The sequence below is a fragment of the Austrofundulus limnaeus genome, unplaced genomic scaffold (assembly GCF_001266775.1).
Source record: "Austrofundulus limnaeus strain Quisiro unplaced genomic scaffold, Austrofundulus_limnaeus-1.0 Scaffold174, whole genome shotgun sequence".
Classification (NCBI taxonomy): Eukaryota; Metazoa; Chordata; class Actinopteri; order Cyprinodontiformes; family Rivulidae; genus Austrofundulus; species Austrofundulus limnaeus.
In genome coordinates, this window is record NW_013952576.1 from 576,743 (window position 1) to 584,569 (window position 7,827).

Below are 7,827 nucleotides of genomic sequence, written 5' to 3' on the forward strand. Positions count from 1 at the left end.
CTATAATTATGTTGACAAGAGGCTATTCTGTTTGAATTATAATTATAAATATAAATGTAATAATGTAGACTAACAACATACATTGGTTAAATTAAAATAAATTGGCTATTAATTTTGTTGTACAATATTAATATGAAGTTAATTGACATTTTGAGACATTTTAAAAAGCTTTTTTTCAGAAACACATCTGACACTTGACGGTCGGGGGGTTGCAGTGCGCGACTTCTCTTCTGAATAAATGAAAACTATGTAACACATTTGTTTACACTAAAATTACAAATATTTGACCAAAGAAAAGCCGGAGCAGGACTACAGAGAGAGATAAATATGATTTAGATTTTTATTTCTGTGACTYTACGACCCATAGGAGCCACGACATTAACAGCAGYAGTTATTTCATTCCTCAGCTTTAAAGCAGATCCTTTAATTCCACAGCTGACRCTGCTAAAAATGACTTTTTTTTCCTGGATCTCTGAGAGTAGAACTTCAATCTCCAAACTCRTAAAGCTCTTTTTTTGACTTTGCTATGTCACTTATGAATGGACACTTCCTGGTATGTGTGGCAGGAAACGTAGCCTAAATCCTTATATGGTGTTTTTGGGGTGGTAGATTATGCTAATCACCTCTCCCTGTGCACGAGCACAATCCTCATTTACACAATTTCCTGAAGATAGAAGAGTTTGTTGAGTCTGACGTGGCATGTTCGTACGAACCCTTCGTATGAACAAAAGTAAGAGAAGTTTAGGATAAGAATACGAACATGTTCTTGCATGTGGCCCAGAGTCTCCAAGCAGCCTCACTCTCTTGTAATTCTTTCAGGTGGTATAAATCAATAAGTCTTCAAGTTTTCTGAAGGTCTTTTAAAGTTTTAGTTGCACTTTCACTTGGCTTTATCACTTTGACACTTCTCTTTTTTTTAGTCCAGCATCTGACCATTTTCATAAAAAATGTTTTGTTTGTTAAACTACTTCACTTTAACCCATGAATTATTCAGACATGGCTTAATTCACTGTTGACACAATCTGACACACAGTTAGATATTGGCACTAAAAGAACTGATTTCCAAGAGGCTATTAGCTGAAACTTTGACATGCAGTGATATTTGATGACCAACTAAATGATATTAGATTTATCTGTTGGTCTTTGTTGATTTTTCCCCCTTTTTCATAAATCATGTTTGTCTTTAGGTATGGCATTTGTTATTTTGTTCTCCGCATTTTAACTGTCGTCACTCAGACTYAACAATATGCTGCCATGGTCAGACACAAGAGCTGGACAGAAAATGAGTGGAAAAAGCAACCATAATATRAAAAAATATGTTGAAAACTACTGATCAAAGCTACCTTAAAAATTACTTGAAAAATGCAGTATTATATACAGTATTATAAAATCTAAAGAAATGACGGCGGTGCATAAAGACTGCACAGGTTTATAAAGAGAACAATCAACTTTTTATCCACTTCCGTCTAAAGAAAACTACTTTAATGTGTTTTTTCTGTCACAAACTAGCATCAATAAATCAACAGAGTAAGAAAAGAAATGTTGGTGAAAGCAGCACAAATGCTTCACGCATACATGCCAACTCTGTCCTGTGACTACATCAGRGGTGTATCAGAGATTAATCAAATTTTAAATGCACTTTAGACATCTAGTTTGAGGGGTCATGTGTAAAGTATTTTGTAAGTATTCTTCTACATATATTTTATAGAAATATGTAAGTGATGCTTTAACAAAAACGTAACAATTTATCAGTAATCAGGTTGAAACTTACACAAAGTGTTTAAATAAAGTTATCTACAAGCTAAGTGTATAAGGTTTTAGATGAAATAAGACTGAGTTATAAATCCAACAAATTATTGAAAGTTAACGTAATGTTTGTTGTCATGGAAACACAACTGCGTATGTCACTTTGGGCTGGGCTCTGCTTCTCACACTCCAGCACTCATTCCCTGGCTTTAGACACGACACATCCCATGATGCAATCTGTCAGGCAAACATCCAAATGTACAGTGAAATAATGGCCATCATTGCTGCGCGTAATTAAATGTGTGTGAGTCTGTGTGTGTGTGTGCAGCATCACTAACATACATCATATGATGCATCACACTTTGATTTTACTGATTTATTTTCCCATTGATGTTTATTTAAATGTCACTTCAGTCACACAGCTGCACAGATGGAACATATTGATGTGTTTAYGTGGGAATTTTTTTTAAGACAGTGAAAATATTTGGCCGTCTTCTAAAGTTATTTTTTTCTTTTTATTCCCCCTCCACCCTTCTCTCTCTCTCTCTCTCTCTCTCTCTCTGTTTTTTCTTCCCCCGCTCCACCCTGCAGCCATCGCAGGAATGATCGTGCCGCCCATGTAAAGGTGTGCGTGAGCGATTGTGTGTTTCCTGTAAGATGAAGTCAAGCACACCCTGTCGCTGATCCCCGTGTGGGATTTGATGCGAGTCAGACTCCGGTCCAGGATGGAAGCATCCGTCCAGAGCTGAAGGAACAAAACCAACTCAGGCCCTTTTTTTAATTAAAAATAAAAAGATAAAAAATACAAAAACAACTATAATTAAAAAAACAAGAACTAAAACTGTTTGCAAGATAAGTTGTTCAGACTTTGTACACTGTCATGATTTTATAAAAGAACCGCCACGCCTACGATTCCACAGTCGCAGGAAGGGAATCCACTTCCTTCCTTTTGTTTTCTTTTTGTGCAAAAGTTAATGTGTTCTAATTTCCCTTTTAAATGTAACACAAGGAGTTTCTTTTCTTTATTTATGAAGTTTTATCTTCAGTGAAGGAATGTACTGTGAAAAAGACCTGATGAGTCCAAATGAAGCAGGATTCATCCAGCCAACACAGACAAGCCAAACCAGACACAACGTTTCTTTTTTTTTCTGCTTTCCTTCACCAAATCTCTGCTTCGYTCATCAGCTCTCAGACCAACAGTTGTTTTGTGTGTTTCAGCTGAASGATGATGTTCTCCAGCTGCACCTGATGCTGCAACTTTAGCTGATCAGGGTTTACTTTCAGCTCACGTCACATATGTTTGCTCTCTTTTGCTATATGTTCCATAACATGTACGTTGGACRTTTTTTTTTCTTTTTGCAGAGATAAAATGAATGCTACAAGCTCTATTTTATCGATTAGGTAAGACCTAACTGTCCACTGAGTCCTCCCGTGTTAAACCACGTCTGCTGCTAACGTCTGAAACCGATGGAGAACATGTCTTAAAGGGCTGCGGTTTTGAATTCAATCATTGGTTTGTTTATCAGAATTTATTTTGTCGGGTTTTGTTTCATAGATAAGGTAATTCTTGTTTTCTTTTTTTGTTTGTTTTTGGGGGGTTTTCTGTTGTTTGCTGTGCTTGTTAAGATAATAATGGTGATTATGGCCAATCAGATTGTGCTTGCCCTTTGACTGGATTTAATTGGTTGCATGAGTTCAAAAAAAAAAACAACCAAATAGGCAATTTATGTCTTATTTGCAGCTCTGCAAAAAAAAAGGTAAAATTTGAAACTTTTTTTTTATTTTAAGTTATACCTCTGAAAAAAACAAAAGAATTAGTCATTTCAACAAGTGCTGYGTGATTATCATATTTGTGTTATGACTCCAAACATTAAGAAGGTGCCATAAAGTTTGTGCACAGAGGTAATGATGGACCCAGGAAAAACAAGAGTTTAAGTATTGTCATTTTTTTACCTGCTGGTATTTTCTGCYTCTTTTCACCTGTTTAAGTTTGTAAAAGGCTTGATTTGTTTGTCTTATCAGTTCCTTTCTGTAAAACTAACAGGAAACAAAACTTAATCAGCTTAAAGAATAAAAAAGTCACTTTTCCAATCAGAAGTGAATAAATTGGAAGATGCCTTTTCGTTCATTTTATTTGAACATTTCTTTATGGCAAGGATCGTTGAACATGTTTCATCGCAAATGATGAAAACTACAGTAAATGTAAAAGTCTATTTTTAATTAGGTTTTAACACATTCATTGGCTTTTTTTGACATGCATCATCAAACTACTCCCAGAAATTAAAAAGTAGCAGTCCTTTTTTGCCTTTTGTTTAGGATAACCTGCACATTTGTTTCTTCAATCTTCTCTGAAATTAGGACCAAAGTCTTTGCAACATCATGAAATTTGACAAATTCCACTGCAATTTTATCAGTCACATCTGATTCTCATTTAATTTGGATGAATTTTAGGATTAGTCATTGTTCTGTTTAAAAAGCACAGTTTTATTACAAAGAAAGTTACACATTTTTACAACACGGGACGGTCAGTGATGTTTTAAAAAGCATAGCTTGTTAGAAAATTCACRCACCAATCTGTGTTGCTCCACAGTCTTAGTTTCAAATTCATCATTTTTTTTGTCCCTCGATTTTTTTAAAGAAATGACTGTGCAGTCTCATACTTTGTTGCTTTAAATACTTTTAATTGAAACATAAGTTGCCATATCTTATTTATCTGTCAGTTAATTTAATTAACATTATGTTTTTTTAAATGCTCAAAAAGCCAGTTTTATTGTTACTCTGATTAATTTTACAACGAACAATAGTTTTTAAGTTATTCTTAATAGTTTTAAGTAAAATGAACAAAATAATCAAAAGCACGAATGAAAGAAAATGATGGTTATCAAACATCTGAAGGAATAAATGTCTTAAATGTTTAATTAAAAGTTGTTTTCAGGATAAACTGTTTACACCCAGAGAACATGTTTCATAGGAGATTTTTAATTTTACTGGTTTATTGTTTGTCATATAACGTCTGTTAAAAGCCATATTGTCACAACTTTCACTCTAAAATAAGCCATGTTTTCTTTTGTTAAATTCAAGAGGAAATGTTTTCTCATGTTGAAATATTCTTTTGGCATCCTTTTATTGTGATCTGTAGATGAAGAGTTAAATGATTTGTTATAATTAAACATTTCAAAACTTCTTAATGAAGACTGAAGGAAATTACTTTTATTTAATTCAGTGTTCTTGTAATTATTTGCCTTTTTATTTCTTAATATTTTCTTTAAAATGAGCCACCTATTTATTTGATCCCAGCTTTATTTGGGCCCAGAGACCACTGTTCTGGTGTTACAGTGACTGTGAGTGTGAGGACAAAATGTGATGCTTAAAAGCAAAAAGATCTCCGCTTGTTGGCGACATATATCTACGTAAAGTGAAGAGTAAATGAGTGGGTTTTACTGAGATAAATAGGATTCTGAGCACTTGTTTTAACAGCAGTAATATTCATTCATCCTGGCTTGTCTGCGTTTGGAGCATCCTTCATGCTATCAGCAGTGCGACGATGAAGAATACAGAGGAAACTACTGTATAGATGATGAAGATGATTTTGTAATATTTTGAACTTTGGAGTGTAAAAAAAACCTTTTTGACTTTCACTATATTTAATTAAAGTTCTTTCATCTCTAAGAAAAATGTTTCAGTTTGTGTTTCTCAGCGTACAACAAAACATTTAATGTGAAATAAATATTTGATAAACGTGGATCAAGTGATGGAAAATTAGCTGCTTTTTTCCACAGTAATTGTTTCATCATTATTGAGTTATTTGATGTATTTAGTAAAATAAATCTTGAAATTGCTTTGTTGCCTCTTGAACACAAATGAAAAATATCATGGCTTTTTTCACTTGGGGTTGGCCTGATGGACTGACTGAGCAGAAAGTCCAGGAGCAATATTAGGTATAAATGGTAACGCTAACCTAATCAACAAAAATATATTTTTTAAATCTGTTTTGAGAAGAGTTATTAGTTTACAAGAAAAAGTCCAATTTCTTTTTTTTTTTGTTATTTCTAAGCTGAATAACAAAAATTCTGATTTACTAGTTTAGACTAAAAACAGCCTTTTTCAGCAACATTCAGGTAAAAGCATAGTTCAGCTCATTTAACGTTGTTTTATGTTTAAAAACATATTTAAAATCTGTATAGTGTGAATGATATATACAGTACACTGCTCAAAAAATAAAGGGAACACTTAAACAACGCACGCTAACTCCTGATCTTAATCAATGAAATATTCACAGTGAGTACTTTGTTCTGTACAGAGTTGAATGTGCTTCACAAAAGTTTGATTTACTTGGACTTAGTGTGCGTTGTTTAAGTGTTCCCTTTATTTTTTTGAGCAGTGTATTTTGTTGTTGATCACTTTTTGAATTAACTTAGTTTGGAGAAATAACATTTATTTCTGATTTGACTGACAAACTAATGGCTAGTCCAAGCAAGGGTCAAAGTGTAATGAAAATAAAACTCCTCTCTTGCAGTTTTCTATATGTTAGCTCATCAGTTGAGTTGATTAAAACTCCATTTCACCAAAATGAATTTGTTCAAGGAGGTATCTGCAACAGGTAAGATATTATTTGTTCTTCTCCCCTCCACAGGAATCACTTTTAACAGAGATTCGATTAGTTTTATGAAATATTTTACCCACATTTTAAAAAGGATGATGATAAATTTTGCAAAAATGTATTTAGATAAGACATAAAACTTTCCAGTTTCAATGCTAAAATAAATATGTTTTTGAGCTCACAAATGGCGGCGGGAACTGACTTAATGTTTTCTATTTCTTTCTTTAAAATTAAAATTTTATTTTATTTCTTCGCTTTATTGTTGTCAGTTCCAGTGTTTTCTGTCTCCAGCAGCTTAGATGTTGGCAATGCTGACAGAGTGGTGATACACATCTGTGTGTAGGTGTGTGTGTGTGTGTGTGTAGTTTCCCAAACAATACAGAACCTGCAGTGAGACCCGTTCCTGTAATGAGACAGACTTTGCTATCAGCGACACCGCAGGCTGTGGGCAAAGAGAAAAGGCTGTGAGGAGTCCCTCTCTGCCTGGAGGCCYGATCAGGGCGGAGCCACAGATGTCTTACTGACACCAATTAGGTTCTGTATCGCGTCACGCCCAAACACACGCAGGATTTTCCAGGTGATGAATGTGCRTCCACGTTTATTATCTCCTGAGAACTGACGCGACTTGTTTCTTTGGCTCATTTGTTGCCTCTTTTCAATAAAACTGAAGAATTGTGTGTTCGCCGCTTCAACTAATTCAGGAAATCCACCCTCGTTCATCGTCTTCCTGCTTCTTTTGTGTCTGTGTGATGATACCAAGTCTGACTAAACACTGAAGACATCCATTAGCTAATGGATCTTCCCTCATTTTTCCCTCTCTCTCTCCTTTTATCCCTCTCATCCTCTCTCCATCACTACATCATACTGCAAGCTGCACTTAACCCCATCAACGGGAAACACACACACACACATCCCCTGTCTAGCTATCTTAATGGGGACTTTTCATTGACTTTCATTAATTTCTAAAGCCTAACCCTGACCACCAACCCTAAAACTAACCTAAACCTAACTCCTGACCCCCATGGGGGCTAAGTTCAGGTTCCCATAAGTATTGGTCCCCACAAGTAGGTGTGTACACCAAATGCCAGCTTCCCTTATTCCWTCTCCTTCTTTCCACAACCTCTTTCACAGGAATTTGAAAGCTTTACGCTTCAAAAAGCCCCTCAAAAGCCATATTTTGAGGGGTGTGGCTCCCAGAGCAGTTTTAAACTCAGAACTAATTCAGCAGACAGGAAGTAGACGGCAAAGGTGCTGCTCTAAACATTCATATTAGCATTAAAAAAAATAAAATAAAAAAATGATCAGCGTTTGTTTTGTTSAGAAATGATTAACTTCTTCTGGCATCTGTGCATGACAGTGACTCATAATAACAGTGATGAGTTCTCACATGGTTAAAATGAACTCAGACCAGGGCTGGGCAGTTGRYGGCCCAGGGGCCACATCTGGCCRGAGGGWGACTTCTGTCTGGCCTGCCAAAGACC

At 35.2% G+C, this 7,827-nt stretch overlaps 1 protein-coding gene across 1 annotated transcript in view; it reads left to right on the forward strand.

Moving 5' to 3' along the window:
• Positions 1–5,421, forward strand: part of LOC106524036 (transcription factor COE1) — a gene marked incomplete in the record, with an annotated part of 114,276 nt that extends 108,855 nt beyond the window's left edge. The window contains 1 exon segment of the mRNA XM_014017665.1: positions 2,338–5,421.
• Between the last annotated feature and the right edge of the window lie 2,406 nt (positions 5,422–7,827).